At 42.5% G+C, this 20,460-nt stretch overlaps 1 long non-coding RNA gene across 1 annotated transcript; it reads left to right on the forward strand.

Annotated features, from left to right (window-relative positions):
• The first annotated feature begins 15,495 nt into the window (after positions 1-15,495).
• On the forward strand, positions 15,496-17,463 carry LOC112936444 (uncharacterized). The gene is made up of 3 exons (XR_010735137.1): positions 15,496-15,939; positions 16,181-16,240; positions 17,163-17,463. It is a non-coding gene; the product is annotated as an uncharacterized lncRNA (long non-coding RNA).
• The last annotated feature ends 2,997 nt before the right edge of the window (positions 17,464-20,460 follow it).

The following is a 20,460-nucleotide window of genomic DNA, read 5'->3' on the forward strand; positions in this document are numbered from 1 at the left end:
CGTTTCCCTTCGCAACGAGGGACATCAGTTGTGAAAGCTCGATGTGAAGCACATAGAGGCAGCCTGCCCCCCGGTGCACCCTGCACAGCAGATGTCGTTTCGGATCATGCAAGGTGAGGACGCCGTCATCGATCACTGTCTTGCAATGTGCCTTGTCGAGCTCTCCGAGGCTCACCATGTTGCTTCGAAGCTTTGGGATGTAGTAGACCCCGGTGAGTGTGCAGTGTTCGCTGTTCTTGTAGGCAAACAACACTATGCTGCATCCTTCGATCCACGCTCTAGATGCATTGCCGAACTTGACCTTGCCATGATGCCGGTGTCGAGCTCGAAGAAGGCGTCCCGGGAACCAATCATGTGGTTCAAGACGCCCGTGTCTAGAATCCAGTCCAAATCAATAGGCAACCCTTCATCCCGGAGAGGTGAGGGTGTTCCTCTTTCAGAGTTACCTCCCAATCAGCCATCAAGTGATCGGCGGCAGGGGCGAGCTCGCACACTTGCACCATCAAAAGTGTTGGCTTGCCTTCTTCCTTGGTCCGTTCTGGTTCAGCCACGACGAGGTTCGCCTAGGCCAGCTTCTCGCGATTGCTCTTGGCTTTGCGGCAGTCCATGGCCCAATGGCCAAGTTTGCCGCTATAGTGGCACTTGTCCTTGGAGAGGTTGCGGCCTTGGGCTTGCGCGTTCGACGGTCCAGACTTGCTATTAGTCTTGTTCCCATCACGCCCACGCCCGCCACGGCCGCGTTGCTGCGAGCTCAACGCGTTCACCCCCCCAGTGCCAGTGTCGTGGGAAGGGTGCCCACCATCCTTGGCAAAGAGTGCATGGCCCGTGTGCTCCCTGTCGAAATCCGGGTGGTCATCAACGATGAGGAGCCGGCCTGTGAGATCCTCGATGGAAAGATTACTCAAGTCAAGCAAAGTTTCAATGGACACTGCCATTTGATGATACCTGCAGGGTACAACCCAGAGCAGCTTCTGCACGAGCTTCTCCTTAGACATGTCATCACCAAGGAGGCGGAGGTTGCTGACAACCACCTGGAGCCAAAGGCTGAAATCCTCGACTTGCTCGTCGCTTCTGAATCCCATGGACTCAAAGGTTTGGCGAAGTTTTCTGTGCTCATGACTCCTTCACACTATGTGCCCCCAATCACATGGACTTGAGAGCGTCCCAGGCATCCTTGCATTGTCCTTCTCGGCGAGCGGCCAGAGCATCTCCACAAGCACGGCTCACAGGATTGCCGAAAGCACCTGGTGAACCTCGTGAAACGGCACGTTGCCAGCGTCGACAGCACCCCACAGGCCCTAAGCCTACAGGTTGACGTGCATCAACACCGCCCAGTCAGAGTAGTTGGAGCATGTGAGTATAGGATAGGAGATGAAGTCGCTCTCCTTGACGACCCGCTGCATGACGAGTTGTCATCTGCGTTGCCGCGGTGGAGACGGTGAACGTCACTCGCCCGCATGTGCGACGCGGCGTGTGGAACTGGCCACCAACGGGAGCTGACATGGCTCTGATACCAAATGTCACTTGCACGCTGATTTTCTCTCTGAAATTAGAAGAACGCACGCGGACAGAATTTTTGGTGCTGCAAACAACCCCGCGACATTTTCTGGTTTTCTTCTTTGCACTACTACAAAAGTGATTTTTATGTACGAGGCCCCCTCATTTTTCCATGCGGACCATAACTAGTGGCGTCTGCAAAAATCGAGGGTCATTTTCCTATATGGCTGCTTAAGTGGCCTGTATGGAAAAATCGATTTTCCCATACGGACCTCTTAAGAGGGCCGCATGCAGCTCACTTAAGCGCCCGCATGGAAAAATCGATTTTTCCATACAGGCTACTTAAGAAGCCGTATGCAAAAATAAAATTTGAAAAAATTGAAAAAATTGAAACTAGTGTATCTCACTCATATGAACTCCAAATTGGATGATTTTTTTTTCTAAATGTTTCTAAAATCATGCTCTATTATGTTATTGTGTTCTTACTGGTATTATTTTGGCTATTTTTTCTTGTGACTTTGTTTTATCAATTAAAAATTTGAATTTCAAAAGTTCAAATAATAGTTTTATAAAAACTATATAAGTGTGCATTTTGTGAACAATTTTACAAATCACTTTGTCGGATGAAGAAATGACCAAAATAGAAGTTATACAACTTTGTTATTGATGACTTTTTCAGATGAAATCATTTTGTATTTGAAAATGTTGTTTGAAGTTGTTATATTTTGAAATTCAAATTCAAACTGTTCAAACCAATACATATAGAAAAATGATCAATACAAAAGTTGTATATCTTGATAAGTTATACAACTTTGTTGTTGACAACTTTTCTATTTGAAATCATTTACTATGTTAAAAATTTATTTGAATTTCTTATATTATAAAGTTCAAATTTTATATAGTTCAATCAAACTCGGATGGAGAAATGACCAAAACAAAATTGGTAGATCTCAACGAGTTCTAAAACTTTGTTTTTGGTAACTTTTTCATATGAGTTCATTTAATATCATAAAATTTGATTCGAAGTTATCATATTTTTCAATTAATTTTTTAATAACTATTTTCGCATGCAGTCCACTTAAGGAGCCGCATGCAAAAATCGGCTCCTTAAGTAGTCCGCATGCAAAAATACCACCCTAATTTTTCATCTCCCTCCACTCTCTTTTCCTTCCCACCACTTCAAATTTTTTCTACCTCATCTCCTCTTTCCCCCTATTAATTTATTACTCTTTCCCCTCTCTCTCTCCTCTCTCTCCCTCTCTCCCTCTCAGAGTAGCTGGGCGGCGGATGGCAACGGTGTCGATGGCATCGGCGGGTGGCGGATCCTGCGGCGCCGCCCTCGGGAGGGCCGGATCCACCGCCATAGGGAGTGGCTACAGCGGCGGCGAGCGGCACGGCTACGGCGGCGGCTCGGCGTAGCAGCTACGGCCCCTGCTCCGTAGCGGCGTCGATGGCATCGGCGGGCGGCACGGCTACGGCGGCGGCTCGGCGGCCCGTCACCCCCCTCCTCACCGCCGCCGACAACAACAACGATGAGGCGACCCTCCCCCCTTCCTCAACGCCGCGACGGCGGGGGCGGCTTGGCCGCCTCGGGTGGCGCCGCCGCACCACGCGGATCCGGCGGGGGCGATGACAGCGGGCGGCGGGGGAGACGGATCTGCCGCCGGCGACGACGCCAGGCGGCTGGGGCGACGGATCTGGTGCCGCCACCAACAGATCCGGCGGGGGCGGCGGGGGGAGACGGATCCACCGCCGGCAACGACGCCGGGCGGCTGGGGCAACGGATCCGGTGGGGGCGACGACGGCGGGCGGCGGTGGGGCGGCGGGGGCGATGGATCCGCCACCGGCGACGGCGTGCGGTGTGGATGCGGCGCTCCGGTGGTGGGCTAGGGTTTGGGATTTTTGGATATTTATTTTTTTTGTTTGCTGAATTTATTTTCGCAAGCGGCCGGTATAAACGACCGCATGTGAAAATCGCATCTTTGTATGTGGATGCGCCAGCCGCATGCAAAAAGAGTGGTTTTTGCAGACGATTTTGTCCATGCGGTTGGGACAACCGCATGCAAAGATGCTTCCCAACCGTATGGAAAAACCCTTTGTGTAGTAGTGTCGACTTAAGTACTAAGCTTACATGCAGACTCCAAGAAATGAAAAACCCGAGAGGCCAAAAAGACCTCCGCCTCTCGCGTCATCACCCACATTGAGGCGAAACTGCGACCTCTACTGCTAAAGACTCGCTCGGCATGACTGGACCAGAGCACAACGCCCACACTGCAAAAACGCAGTCGTGTACAACGAAAGACAACAAGAAACACGAGAAAATTAAAAAAACAGACCGACAAAAGACGTGCTACAGTGAACATGAAAAACACACAGGATTACAATTGCGAACAGCGGCATCGATCGTGGGACGTGTGGCATTCGGCAGCGAGAAGAGGGTGGAAGCGACGATGGCTACCAGCAGGGGCAGCAGCGGCCACGATCCGGGTCCCTAGTGCTTTCCGATCGAAGTAAGTTCTATTTGCATAGAAATCCATGCACAAATTATTAATTTTGATTAATGTAAAATTTCAAGTCCACAAAGGTTTTCTTGTAGATTTGTTTGGGAGGCGATTCTCAAGGATAAGTGTGACATATGAATATAGATGGCCATAAGGCCCGCCTGGCACGGCCCAAGGCAATCGGGCCAGCACGGCACGGTCGGCCGTGCCTGCCCACGGGCTGCACCTCAGGCTTAGGCACGACCCAGCAGCAGTCGGGCCGTACCATGCCAGCCCGAAGGCACGGGCAGCCCATCGTGTCTTCTTTGAAATAAGTCTATTTTTCTATCTCCTCTTTGGGCTGTGACATATATATAACTAAAATAAGTCTATTTTACCTCCCACTTTTTTGGGTCGTGCCATAATACATCTATTTTTCCTCCTTATTTTTGTGCGTGTCTTACATATGGTTGAAAATAAGTCTCTATTTTGCATCCCTGAACTTCGTGCCAGACCGTGCTGGCCTAGCGTGCCAAGGTAGCGTCCCAGGCACGGCACGGCTGTCTGGCCGGGCTGGCACGGGCACGACCCGAGTAAGGCCGTGTCGTGCCTGGGCCAGACCAAATCACCGGGCCTTGGGCCGGGCTGTCGGGCCTCAGGCCATATGGCCATCTATACATATGAATGCACGCACGGTTCAATCAAACCAAATCTTGGCCACCCACCACTGCCTCACTTGTGCTAGCACATGCATGGACGCGAAACGATCCCTGACTAGGCATCTGGATGAATATCGGTTTGTGCGCCAGCATAAATCGGCTTTGAATGGAAGAGATTACCAGCTTTGGCAAGGGTGATCCTTGAGTTGGCCATGGTGGCATGATCAATTGGAAAACTATCAAAAATATCCCACTACGATCCTGTTTAGCACAACTCTAAATCTTTTTTTCTAATTCTAAATCTCAGATCTATATATGGTAGGATTTATCGGCGTTGTGCTTCTAGTGGTAGGCGACGTACCCGTCGATAGCGAGGCGCCTGTGGTGACTTCGTCAATCTCAAGTATTTACCGGCGCAGTCTTCGAAGATGCTCATAGGGGTAGGGTTTGCGTGCATGCGTTTATAGGGGTGAGTGCGCGTGTGTTGTGAGTGTCTGTATTGTACTCTGTAATTTCAAAAAAAAATGGGAACAAAATTATTTATCCAAATGTATATTTAGATCTATGAATTTATGGAGATAGAATAACCAGCAAAAATAAATATTGGATCCGGAGTCGTGCCAAAAAGGATCTAATAGCAACATTGCACGAGCTTATCTAACTTTTATTATTCCACTGTTTATATAATGGTACACTCTATTGTCATTAACTCACGCGATTTCCTCGTTTATATTGTAACAAATTTTATTTTACTTCTATGTACCCTACACATAGCCCATCGGAAGCAAGGTTTACACCCTTTCTTTATCAAATAAAGAAATTGTGTAGTCTTTTGTCATGTTTCCGTGCAACTGCATGGTTCAGATAGTCATTTTTTTTAACATAGTTCATCAGCCCACAGATGTATGGTGCTTTCTTGCTGATGTTTGATCCAGCTATCCTTGGCCTCCTGCTCCAAACTGAATGTTGAGTTCATAGTTACATCTTCAAATATGATATCCCACATATTCTCCGAGAATAAAGACATGTCAGGCACTGCAAACAAATTTTCAGGCTTCATATCGTTCTTAGGCTGATGATCATCCGAATGATTAGTCAGCCTTGTGCTAGCATATTTGTCGTTGATGGAAGAGTATTTTGGGGAATCTGTCTCAACAATGTCTGGACACACCATGTCATTGCCAAACTTGCATGTATGTTTGCCAAAGTAATCAACGTTGTAGAGTTTCACCACACTGTTGCTGCTATTGTCATTCTCTATTTGTTGCACAGTCTTGGTTGCCATACAACCTTGTCCTTTTTGGTTGGTGCATCTATAATAACTCCTGGAGACATGCATGTACATTGCAGCATTATTGCATGTCCTAAAGTACACAAACTTTTGTCAATTTAGTATCTGTAATTGAGTGGTAATCGACTTCTAACCTGGAGTGCTTGGTTTTAGAAATTGACTTTTGCCCATACTTTCTCCATTCATATCCATCGTAATCTGGAGTTGCTGTAACAACTGAACCGGTGTGCTGAGCATTCTTCCTGCAAACATGAAAATAACAAATTATACATCCGTTATTCCTTACTCCAGCCATGCCATCCCCTAAGATTTTTTACATCTTCTCAAAATGAGTGTAGTATCATCTAACAAGTGTCTTTTCGTTTATTCGTGCCAACGGTAAATATGCATCATTAAAGGTGTTGCATGCAACCAAGCAAGGATAATTTTTATTAGTGCAATGACATGCAACATTTAAAGTATGAGCAATCCACGAAACACGAATCGACGAAACACCTTAACCGATGAGGATTAATTTGAGAATGATGAATATTTAGGCTCCGTTCGTTACCTCCCTTTCCCAACCTCCCTCTCTCGTTTTTCGCACGCACGCTTTTCAAACTGCTAAACGGTGCGTTTTTTGTAAAAAATTTCTATATGAAAGTTGCTTAAAAAATCATATTAATCTATTTTTAGAAAAAAAATAGCAAATACTTAATTAATGATACAATAATAGGTGCTTTGTTTTGCGTGCCGCCCGAACACAGCCTTAGGTGTCCCTGGGCCTTTTACGTAGGCCATCCCAACCCAGAAACTATCAAGTAGTTTCTATACTTGCCATATCATATAGACACTATGTGTAGAAACTATACATCCAATGGATGGTGTCTTCAAATTAAATTCCCATTCAATCATCTCTCTTCTCTCTCATTTTATCCAGCTATCCCATTATTTTCATTCTTGGTTATTGTGTAGGCCATTCCCAACCCAATGACTAGGATGATGTCCATAGCATTAAATAAGTTGTCACATCGGATAAAAAATGATGTGGCAAGTGAATAAATGAGGAAAGAGAAGGAAACCATGTCTTGCATAAGACATGGTTTCTACATAACATCCAAGACATCATGTAAGATAAATAATATTAAATTTAAGTATGGAATAGTGGTGTTTGCATTTAAGAGTAGTGTTTTAGTACTAGTTTCTTGATGATGTGGAGTTTATGGAAACTATGTCTGGTGTCTTGGGTTGGGAATGACCGTAGAGATGGTTTCTTGCATGAAAAATGGTTTCATCTTTTTACATCTCTCCTCATTAACTTTCTTGCCACATCATATTTTTACTTATGTGGTGATGTATTTAATGTTATAGACACTAGATGACATAAAGGGTTGGGGATGGCCTTAGGAGCTGATTAAACTGGGATGGAGGGAGAAATTCCTAAAAGAACAAAATAATTAAACACTTTATTAAGTATATTTTCGGAGAAACGCACCTTCTCTTGTTTTTGGTAACTGTACCATCCTCAATAAAGACCTTCATGTTGTCTAAAGCATTCCTACCATTCCCTTTGTCTATTCCAGGATCCGAGTTCCCGCCGTCACATACCTCAGCCTGAATTTTGGAAATAATTCCATTGGAGCAGCAGAGAATATCATCGAAGGCATGTACAATATGATCTGCTTGCACGTTGTTGAATCGAAGGATTGGTATGATGTGATTCTTCAGATCAATAAGAAGACCGTGCTCTCGTTTCATCTCCTGAATGATCATTCGGTGGTCAATGCAACAGAAGGATTCAATATTGGCACTCATCTTCAGTTACATAAAAAGTGATAATACCGAATCCTTAGCTTGCTAAATACTTCAGTTCCCTTGCAGATATTTATAATACGATTGCATGAATGAATGTGGGGAAGCCTGGAACTAATAATTAGAACAAGTCAACAGCAAAACAGTACCCAGCTACATCGTAGGGATGTGTTGTCACTATTGGAGAAACCATCTTTATCGGGTCGGCCAAAATCCACAGTAACCCTAGTTCATTAAAAAACCGGGACTAAAAAGTACCTTTAGCCCCGGTTATAAGCGCAGCAAGAAGGGGTCGTCAGCCACCCTCCTCCCCCAAGATCTTTAGTCCTGGTTGATAACACTAACCGGGACTAAAGATCATGCAGATATTTACACCCAGTTGGTAACACCAATCGAGACTAAAGTTAGCTTCCTTTATATATGTCTTCTTCCTCCTTCAGCCTAAGCTAAGCTTCAAAATTTCTTGAGGAGGGGAGGTGCTGCTAAAATTTTCTGTGAATTTATTTTGGTGATAATATACAAATTGGAGGTGTCTAAAAAGTAAGCAACTTTATCCTCCAATGTTTTTTCTTAGCATATTACATTTAGAGTTATGTTTTGTATACATTATTGCCTCTAAAAACTTTGATGGAAGTTGATCATAGAGAAAATTTGTGTAGGAAAGAAAGAATATAGAAATTTTGTTTATTTAGAATTTTATAAAAAGATGTGATAACAGAGTTGAGAAGGAAAAAATATTGAAAATTAATCTAAAAGAATAGAAAACAAAGTTAATTTAAAATTAAAATAAGTACAAGACATTAAATATTTGTTTACAACTTTAAAAAAATTAAAACAAGAATGATATGTGGGATTATTTTATAATTATAGTATGAATAATTATATATAATTATTGTATAATTGCTTAATTGGTATGACTTTTGTTGTTTATTTTTACGATTTTTGTGCATTTCATGTAGATGGATCAGCAATGGTTGTATGCGGACCGACGGTCGAAACAGTTTATTGACGGCGTGCATTATTTTTTGGGAGTGGCCGATGCTAACAAGCATAAGGGTTTTATCTGTTGTCCATGCATTAAGTGCAAAAAAAAATTAGAAGGGGTATTCTGCATTAAGAACTATTCATTTCTACTTGCTTGAGTCGAGGTTCATGCTTAGCTATAATTGTTAGACCTCGCACGGAGAGCTAGGGGTTCAAATGGAAGAAGATGAAGTGGAAGACGAGAACATTCTGGACTGGGCTCAGTACGATGGATTTGAAGGAAATAGAACGGGCGAGGTGGACGGGGCTGTTAAAGATAACAACGCTGCGGATGATCTTGGTCAGATGCTGCGGAATGCCAAGGAGGACTGTGAAAGTGAAAAGGAGGTCTAGAAATTAGAACGTATCTTAGCGGACCACAAAACATCATTGTACCCAGGTTGCGAACAGGGGCACAGAAAGTTGGGTACCGCTCTGAAAATTGTTGTAATGGAAGGCAAAAAATGGTGTTAGTGAGAAGGCATTTGGCGATTTATTGAAACTCGTAAAGAATATTCTTCCGGAGGGAAATAAATTGCCCAAAACAACGTACGAAGCTAAGAAGATAGTCTGCCCTCTAGGACTGAAAGTTCAGAAGACATACACATGTCCGAACGATTGTATCCTCTATCGCGGTGAGGAGTACAAGAACCTAGAATCATGCCCTGTTTGTAAGGCACTACGATACAAGATTAGACGAGATGATACAAGTGAAGTTGACGGACAACCATCGAAGAAGAGAATTCCTGCTAAGGTGATGTGATATTCCCCTATAATACTACGGCTCAGGCGTTTGTTCAGAAACAAAGAGCATGCTAGAATGATGCGCTGGCACGCAGAAGAACATGGGATGTTGAGACACCCCGCCGATGGTTTGCAGTGGCGAAACATCGACAGAACATTTAAAGACTTTGGAGATGATGCACGAAATGTAAGATTCGGTTTAAGTACGGATGGCAAGAATCCATTTGAAGAGATGAGCAGAAGCCATAGCACTTGGACTGTTTGCCAAAGTAATCAACGTTGTAGAGTTTCACCACACTATTGCTGCTATTGCCATTATCTATATGTTGCAGAGTCTTGGTTGCCATACAACCTTGTTCTTTTTGGTTGGTGCATTTATAATAACTCCTGGAGACATGCATGTACACAAACTTTTCTCAATTTAGTAGCTGTAATTGAGTAGTAATCGACTTCTTACCTGGAGTGCTTTGTTTTAGAAATTGACTTCTGCCCATACTTTCTCCATTCATATCCATCGTAATCTGGAGTTGCTCTAACAACTGAACAGGTGTGTTGAGCATTCTTCCTGCAAGCACGGAAAGAACCAATTATACATCCGTTATTCACTACTCCATTCATGCCATTTTGATCATCCCCTAAGTTTTTCTACGTCTTCTCAAAATGACCATCATCTAACAAGTGTATTTTCATTTATTTGTGCAAACAGTAAATATGCATCATTAAAGGTGTTGCATGCAACCAATCAAGAGTAATTTTTATTAGTACAATGACATGCAACATTTAAAGTATGAGCAATCCATGGAACACGAAGCGACGAAGCACCTTAACTGAAGAGGATTAATTTAAGAATGATGAATATTGTGCCTTTTACTTAGGAGCTGATTAAACTAGGATGGAGGGATAAATTCCTAACTAGAACAAAATAATTAAACACTTTATTATCTTTCTTTTGTTTTTGTAACTGTACCATCCTCAATAAAGACCTTCATGTTGTCTAATGTCGAAACAGTACTAGAAGAGCGGTTTTTCCGTGCGGTCAAATGTGATTTTCGCGTGCGGGAGGGTGGCCCTCACGCACCCAAGGATCTGCGAAAATCATGATTTTTGCATGCGGGTGGCGCACCCGCAAGCGAAAATCTGATTTTCGCGTGTGGGTGCTTATGTCGGGCGCACGAAAAAACAAAAATCCAAAAATTTTTCAAAAAAATGAATCCGGTGGCACCGCCTCATCGTCCTCGTCGGCTGAGGACCCTGCTCCCACCCTCGTCGTCGTCGATGGCAGCCTCCGCGCAGCCGTCCGCCCTCCCGCCGGTCTCCGTGGCGCCTGCCGCCGGCATCCGTGCTCCCCTCCGGCCGCACCGCTGCCGACGCCCCTCCCCTCCGCCGGATCTGAGGAGGGAAGGAAGGGGAGGAGAGCGGAGCCGGATCCGCGCTCCCGCCAGCTTCCGTGCTCCCCTCTAGCCGTAGCGCCGCCGATGCCCTTCCCCTTCGCCGGATTTGGGGATGGAAGGAAGGAGAGGGGAGGGGAGTGGGATCCCTCAGGGGAGAGGGCGGCCGGTCACCGGATCCGTGCGGGGATGGCCGCCGCCCACCAGATCCCGCGCGCCGTTGCCGCCACTGCCTCCGTCGGGACTCAGGAGGGGAGGAGAGGAGAGGACGGGGAAATAGAGGAGAGGATAGAAGAAAAAGAGAGAGAGGAGAGGAGAGGACGGGGAAAAAGAGGAGAGGAGAGAAGAAAAGGAGAGGAGAGAAAGTGGGGAAAATTTAAAGTGGGTAGGAGGGAAAAATAGGTTGGGTATTTTGGCGTGCGGCTCTCTTAATAGGTCCTCACATGAAATAGACTCATTTTCGCATGCGGTCCATTTAAGAGGATCGCACGGAAAAATCAATTTCTCCGTGCGGTCCTCTTAAATGGACTGCACGCAAAAATAAGCCTATTTTCCTAGACACGACTAGTTATGGTCCGTCTGCAATCTAAATGAGTCCCTATTCACGAAAATTGTTTTTTAAGTAGCGAAAGCATTCCTAACATTCCCTTTGTCTATTCCAGTATCCGAATTCCCGTCATCACATGCCTCAGCCTGAATTTTGGAAATAATTCCATTGGAGCAGCAGAAAATATCATCGAAGGCATGTACTCCCTCCACCCCATAAAAAACGAATCTAGAACCGGATGTGACAACTACAAATCTAGACATGGCCCTGTTTAGATTTCAACTTTTTTCTTTAAAATTTCAACTTTTCTATCACATCGAACTTTCCTACATATACAAACTTCCAACCTACCAATTTCTTCAAACTTCCAATTTTGACGTGGAACTAAACATAGCCATATATGTCCAGATTTATAGTACTAGGATATGTTACATTCGGTACTAGATTAGTTTTTTATATAGTTTTTTATATGACGGAGGGAGTACAGTATGATCTGCCTGCACGTTTTTGAGTCGAAGGATTGGTACGTTGTTGAGTCGAAGACCGTGCTCTCTTTTCATCTCCTGAATGATCATTTGGTGGTCAACGCAACAGAAGGATTCAATGGCACTCATCTTCAGTTACACAAAAAGTGATAATACCGAATCCTTAGCTTGCTAAATGCTCCAGTTCCCTTGCAGATATTTATATTACGATTCCATGAATGAATGTGGGGAAGCCTGGAACTACTCCAATAATTAGCACAAGTCAACATCAAAACAGTACCCAGCTACATCGTAGGGCTGTATTGTTATTCAAAGGGAGGGTACTGCATTTAGGATCGTCAACATCAAGAAAGTACAGAGATATCAAAAGAGTGGGTACTATCATAGCTAGCATTGTCAACATCGAAGCAATACATCAACCAATCTCAAGCTAGTTTCCCATTGGTCCATGTGGCACAATATTTGCTCAGACCTAGCGCCATAGAATATCAGAGCAGGTACCATAGCAGGCTATTAGCTAGCTACAAACATATTTTAATAAGATAAAATATGAGATATTAGAGCAGCAGGCTAAAGATCTGTAGCCAGCTGCAGCACGGATTCCAAGACACAATATGTGTATGACAGGTGGGACCATATACTAATAGTATAGTAAGCAATTATTGTATGAATTCGCTATTAGATTGGCTATAGATGAATTGAAGCTAGTAGTGGGCTATACTATTAAACTTGCTCTCAAGGGCAAACTCCAACTGTCGCCTCTAATCATCTCCGTGTTATTTTGCAGCTGATTCTAAAGCTAACTATAGTACAATAAGTTGGCTAGTTGTGGTGGCTGCACCTCATCTAACAAATAATTAAGAGAGAATTTATTCTATACCACTGAGTTTGTTCGAGTTTAACGATTTACCATCGATATTATCTTTTTCTATAATATACCGATGACTTTATCAATTGTTTTACAATACGCCATTGGACTAAGCCTCATTTTAAAAATACCTAAAATACCCTTATAGACATACAAGGTTAACCATTAATTTATCCCATTAGAAGTTTCAGAAAAATATAAAAACTTTTATGTGGCCTCTTTACACATTTAAATTCGTATAGATGTTTCAAGTTTTTTACATTTCTATTTTTATAAAAAAATATAACTATTTGTTATATGCTATATAAAACACTTCTTTATCGTTGTTTTTAATATAAATCATCTTTCCTAAACTACATATATAAGATATTTTTTATTAAATCTTTTATAAGCAGATTCTCTCTCACATACGGCATAAAGATTTTTTTTTCTAAAAACTACATATACCAGAAAAAACTTTAAACTTGTATACAAACTTTCATGTTGTGTACAGAGGCCACATAAAAATTTTCATATTTTTGTGAAACTTCTAATAAGATAAATCAATTGTTAATTTTGTATGTCTATAAGGGTATTTTTAAAACAAGGCTCAGCCCAATGGCATATTATAGAACAATTGATAAAGTCGCCGGCATATTATAGAAAGAGACAATATCGATGGCATATCATTGAACTCGAACAAACTCAATGGTATAAATGGTATAGAATGGATTCTCTCAATAATTAATTATATATATACACATATCTTCACGGCGGAGCTACATTATCGAGGAGGGGGTTCCAGGAAGCCGGTTAAGAAAAAAATTTAACTATAGTTTCACCATATATGCATCCAGTCAATTCAAAAGTCAATTCAAACTCAAACTCAGACACCTGTATTAGCTTAAACTCAGTCAAAAACATTGTAGAGCAAACGAGTGGCATCCTCTCCATTTAATTCTAGTTCCGCCTCTGCATACCACTACGTGAGATTATTACTACTACATAACTCATCATCATGAACGACCGATCCATGTTGGGGCTTTGAGGGATTGAAATAAATGTAAAATCAAATGTGTTTTTGATTATTATTCTGTGATGAAGAATTGGCATTGGAGATTATTGGATTTACAGGTGAATCGTAGGTTTATCATTTTATATGGACCGGTCAGACCGGGCCGGTGCGGCCGGTCAGACCGGCGTGTATTGCGCGGTCAGACCGGCGCAGCCTGTGGTCTGACCGGCCGACGCTGTGTCAGTTTCGGTTTCGGGTTATTTGTTTGGATATCCGTGATTATTTCATGATTATGACTTCTAGATGCATGGATACTATATGTATGTAATACCGTTGTTTGCTACTAATGAGTCAAGTTGGAGATAGCTTGGTCTTGGAATATGGTTTCTTTGTTTATTTCATGTGTAGGTGGTTTGATGCCTCGGGAGAGTATTTGCGGTGATGGACCGCGAGTCGGCTTGGGATAAGACGACGTCCGTGGTGGTCAGAGATCATACGGAATACTTAGGCTAGAGTTGATGCACATGGTTGATGGGGATTCCATATGGCATACGATGGAGGTATTGTGTAACATCCTCAAATTTTAAACTAAAATTTGACTGCATCATGCTGGTTTTAAATCTTAGACTAGCAAAATCAAAATTCCCTTTAAAAGTTCTCTTTTTATTCTTGATTTTGGTTCAAGTATTACCCCTAGAATTCTCTTAACCTAGTTTACCAATAAACCATAAATTGTTGCCCTATCCTAAACCTTAGTGAATTCAGCAAATTTCCTTCAAATTCCAAACCTATTCTTATTTATCGCCAAATATCTAAATACCTCCTTTTGATCTAGCCGCCAATTTAATTCATGTGGCTTGATTTCCTCTTCGGCACAAGAATAATATTATTACAAATATTGTGAATAATTGCTCTTGTGCTAAGAAAATATATTTTATCCTTCCCTTCCACAAATCCAAATTCCTATTAGCCTCAAATACTTCTCTAAAATCCATGCCATGTACTTTGGGGCTAAAAATCCTATTTATCTTCCTCTTAGTTTGCTTGCCTCATTCCCAAAAATATTTTGAGGAATTATATTGTTAATTTCTCTCTCATTTGAGTGCTTCCAAATAAATTCCCTCAAACTCCACCTCAAAATATTGCACTCAAATAAATTAGGAAATCTCCTTTGTGAATTCTCTCCGAATTCAAATTCTTCGCAAAACCTAGTTATCCAAATCAAATATACAAATTAGACTTCTTTCTTTTTGTCATCGGGCCGAAACTCTGTTCTGTTTTCCTTTTGGCCCAATCCTTTTTCTTTCTATTTTCCTCCTTCCTCTTGGGCTGCCGGCCCAGCTAAGCCGAGCCGGCCCAAATCAGCCCACACCCCAGCCGAGCCGCCTCCTCCTCCCGTGCGCGTGTTGCGCACGGCGCACGCCGCCGCCAACTCGTTTCCGTCGCCGCTAAGAAAACAGAGCCGGCCGCCGTTGCCCTTCCCTGCACGCCACTGCTGTCGTCGTGTCCCTCTTGCCCTCCTCCTCCAAACTGACGTCAGCCGCTGAGCCGAACCGACATGCTCAGCCAATCACGAGCGGAAGCCGGCGCCGTGTCCCTCTTCCTCACGCGCGCCGCCGCCGGCGCCGTTTTCTTCTCCCCTAAGCAGCCGTCGCCGTGCCTTCCTCGTCCTCCTCCGGACCGACCTCCGCCGCCTATAAATAGCCGGCCATCCCTCTTCTTTTCCCCACAAACCGAGCTCTCTTCTCTCTCTCCATCCATGGCCGATCGTCGACGCCGTCGGTCGATCTCCCCATCCGTAGCTCCACCTCCCCTGTCCTCGCGCCACCGGCTTCGCCTCCATCCGGCGAGTCCGTTTTTCCCCTTTCCCCTCTTCCTCCACCTCTAAGTCAAGCCACCACCGCCATCATCCATGCCGGCTCGAGGTGAACCCTTGCCGCCGCCGTTCCGGCTATATATCTCTCCCTCTCGGCCAGCCACCTACCTCCCCGGGTGCGCGTCGCTCGGGAACACGCGTGGCCACCGCCGTCAAGGCCGTTCATCCACCGGAGCATCGGCGCCCCTCCTCTCCCTTCTCTCTGTTTGCTCGGCTGGAAGAGAAAAAGAAGCAGAAGAAGGAAGGAAGGAGGAAGAAGAAAGAGAAAAGAAGAAGAAAAGACAAATAACTGACAGGTGGGCCCCTGTACAGTACTATTTCGTAATTTCCCTATTTAATTTGAATTCCAAACTTTAGAAGCCTATATCTTTTAAAATATAAACCCAATTCCAGTGAAACTTGGACCAAAATTCTTCTAAAATCTTTCTCTATCTTTTGAGGCTATTTTTGCTATTTTCTCATTTTATTTCGTTTTTGCCTATTTTTGGATTTTATTCGAATTCCTTTTGAATCTGAATTTTATATATCTAACCCTAGGTCTTGAGGATTCTTCTGACACACTAGATAATATCAGTCAATCTCAGGACATCGAGCAAGGCAAGTTACCATATACCTTTTGATCATTTAAGTCTATATTTTACAAATTATTTAATTATAGCCTTCTATTCAATATTCTATTTTCTATGCATAAATTAATCATAGAAACCCAGATAATTTAGTATTGCTTATTTTGCTTACAATCTGGTTAAAATACCCTATACTTAGATTGGGACAATACGTATGATTTGGATGATTTCCGGGTGGCTAGTATTGTCTCAATCGATATAAGTTCTACCAGGTACTTATGTCGAACGAACGGGTACGACCGCAGTTTCTAGAATGGGGACAGACCTAGTTATTAGGTTAATTGGCAATATGGCACCTCTGTATAGTGGTTCTTATTTTTAAGTCCTCGTGCAGGAGGCAACTATAGCCGCGAAGGGCAAATTTAACCATTACCATGTACAGGTAAATGGTTTGCGATACTCGAGTATAAATTATATGGTATATTTCTAAACCCTGATCGAGATGACATGGTGTCATACGATCAGTTCCCCTTAAATACCTCGGGAACGCCAGAACTCCTCTTGCTGCTGTTAATATTACGTTCAGAGCATATGAGGATACAAGTTCATGGAACAGGTGCCATAATTGTTAATGACTTAATGCTGGGCCATGACTAAAGCCGATAATTATCAGCAAGTCGTGGACTGCGGGTAAAGCGTACATCTGCTGCAGTAGAATATCTTTGAAACTATTCGAATAGCCGTACTCATGGAGTTGAGTACCGGGACTCATATGGTACCCTGGTTAGAAATCTAAAGTTTATATGTTTTATAAATTCTGCTATAACTTTTCCAGATTGTCCAATACCGCTTTTTGCAAAGAACCCTATTATATGTCAATGCATATCATATTTCCGTGATAACTTGCTGAGTATTGCGAATACTCACCCTTGCTCTTATTAACCCTTTTTCAGATTTGGGTCAAGAGGAGGACCCCTGTGATTATTATTATGATGACTCTGATAACTTAGAAAATCCCTAGAGGTTATACCTTCCTAGTCAGAATGTACTAGAACTTCCGCTGTGTAATATTAGTACCTATGTTTAATTAGGTGAGTACCTACCCTTGTAAAACCCCTAGTATTGTAAACTTTAACGTATGCAATGAAGAACCAGTTGTATTACATGTATCAATATTTACTGATCCAGGGATTGATACATTAATTTCAGTCGGATCCAAGTTATTAGTTTTGGGCTCCGACAGGACTGGTATCAGAGCATATGTTTTGACTATAGGACAAACCCTAAGGATTATTAACCAATTTAAGTTTGAGTTTACTTCAAACTTAATGTTTTAAGGGGGGTAGATTTGACTTGCGAACACACAATATATATTCTATTTATGTATTTCAGGTTAATGGCAGAAAGGCATGAGCGAGAACATATTGAGACGGTAATTTCTATCCATAATAATGACTACACTGATAAGCTAATCAAGTTAATGACGAAGCTAAAGATAAGTGAACAACCGGAATTCTATTCTCATGCTTATCGGAAGGAGATCATTGGGAATATGATATGACCATAAAGATCAACCCACCTAAAGGAGAAGATGATATATACTATTTCCGGATGCGTCATAGGCGAGACACGCTATAAACTGTTTTATATGATGCATCTAGGGAGGCTTTCCTATGCCTCCACCATATTTATCAAGACAAGTTTCTGCATTCTCGATATTTATTTCATCCTATGCGAGAACCAGGCGAAGACTATTGCACCCTCCAGAATAGACCGTCATCAACAACCAGTGAAGGAAACCATGTCTGTATGGATGAAAGCTGCTGATGACATGTATGAGGAAGCCCTAGAACACATGGATATGCAACACAAACGTTTGGAAGATGCTAAGCGACAAGAAGCTATTCTTAAGTACAAATATCATATATTACAAGAATTGTATGATGTGAAGGATAAGCGAATTCTATATTTAATATTTGTATTACGGGCGCGTCATTCCGTCTTCACCAAGTCCCTGGGATAGATAGTGATGATGACGATGATGATGATATGGACGGACATATCTCACCGGTATGTGGGGATGAGCCACAAGGGCCAAATCCTCAAGATAATGGTGAGGGAATTCTACAAGGCTTACCATCATCGCCGCCATTATATCCTATCCATTCCGAGGATGAAGCTGAAGAAACGCTCTCAACTATGGACATTAATGAGCCTAGTCAGGAGCTTGAAGTAGCAAGGGGAACCCGGATGTTTCATATTAATGACCTAAATGTTCCCCCAATCTGGACTGAAACTCCAGAAGAAGAAGATGATCCAGAAGAACAAGTGTTCGAGATGCAAGAACATATTTCTATGTATGCTGATGATTAAGGAGATGATGAAGATCCTTACCCATGCTCTGCCCCTAATACTGCTGCATCTTCTGCACCTCATCTTGAATTTTTTTTACACTTCGCACTTGCATCGTTATTCACTAACCCCGCGGAAGGTAGTGGTGAGTGATTTGATGATTAGGAGTTGTAGATAGTGTGTTAATAGTTAGAGGTCATATAAATAAATAAACTTGCTAGTATAGGTTAGCAAATGACCATACTCCTCTCTAACCCCTATGTGAAATTACCCCTTCCTTGGTTTCTTTTGCTTTCTTTCTTGTTTCTTCTTTTGCTTTTGGTTATTACTTTTCTAGTATGCATCATTTACAATACACTATCCAGAAATAAAATCTATGGTTAATTAAGGATGTTAACTCCCCTTTGAAAAGACAACAATTATCCTTGTCTAGATGAATTCAGTCAATGGCAGTTCAGGTTAAGGTGAGACAGGAGATATTCCTCCTCCAAATCCTGCCACCTTAGCAGAAGTAATGGCAAGACAAACCCAACTATTACAGGTTATAGCACAGAATCAAGGAAATAAAGGTTAAAGCGCACATGCAGAATTCATAAGGATTAAACCACCAGTCTTTTCTAAATCCAAAGAAACTATAGACGCCGAGGACTGGCTAAAGGCTATCAAAAAAAAATTAGCCTTAGTCAGAACAAATGAGCAAGAGAATGTAACCTTTGCAACCCATCAGCTAGAAGGATCAGCCAATGAATGGTGGGAAGCATATCAAGTCTCTATAGAAGACCCCACCCATATTACCACATGGGCAGAATTTACTACAGCCTTTAGAAATACCTTCATACCCACTGCAGTAATTAGAATGAAGAAGAATGAATTTCGAAGACTAAGGCAAGGTTTTATGTCAGTACAAGAATATTTAAACAAATTTACACAACTTGCTCGATATGCTGCCTCGGACATTCAAGATGAAACAGAAAAGATTGAAAGGTTTATAGAAGGATTATGCTATGAGCTACGAGGACTGATGATCAGCTAAAATCATGAAATTTTTCAAAGCTTAGTCAATAAAGTGGTCAGGCTAGAGAATGACCGCAAGATAATGAAAGGACTTCGTAAACGAGGAATGAATCTTCAACGACAATCTCCAACTAAAAATCCGCAACAGATTCGGAAGCCCTATCCTTTTAAGCCATCTCTATTTAATACAAGGCCGGGTATGCCACCAATAATCCAAATACCAGGTATTAGTATGGAAGATTCCCCATGCTATGTTTGTAGGAAGACTGGACACTTTGCAAGACTATGCCTCAATCACCAAAACACAGTGCCCAGACTTCCAATCAAAAACCACCTACCTCAGGCTTGATAAAGAAAAATCCTCCAATCATTAAAGTTGGACCAAATTTTGAACGCGGCAAAGTACACCATATTAAGGCAAAAGAAGCTCAGCAGGACCCTGACATCTTAATGGGTATGTTTATCATAAACTCTAAACCAGTTATTGTCCTATTCGATTCCGGTGCTTTTCATTCCTTTATATCCACAAAAGCCAGTTGAATCCAGTGTCTACCTAAAGATATATTTGTATGCTTATACCAAAAGAAGAAGTGCCAGTGGTGCAAGAGTATCTGGATGTATTTCCAGAAGAACTACATGAATTACCCCCAGATCAGGAAATAGAATTTGTTATAGAACAACTTCGTGGAACAACACCTATATCAAAAAGACCTTATAGGATGCCAATTAATGAATTAGAAGAATTGAAGAAACAAATAGCCGAGTTGGAAGAAAAAGATTTTATTCGACCAAGTTCTTCACCTTGGGGAGCTCTTGTGCTATTTGTTAAGAAGAAAGATAGAAGTTTAAGGATGTGTGTATATTATCGAACTCTAAATGAAGTAA

The sequence above is a fragment of the Oryza sativa genome, chromosome 9 (genome assembly GCF_034140825.1).
Source record: "Oryza sativa Japonica Group chromosome 9, ASM3414082v1".
NCBI lineage: Eukaryota > Viridiplantae > Streptophyta > Magnoliopsida > Poales > Poaceae > Oryza > Oryza sativa.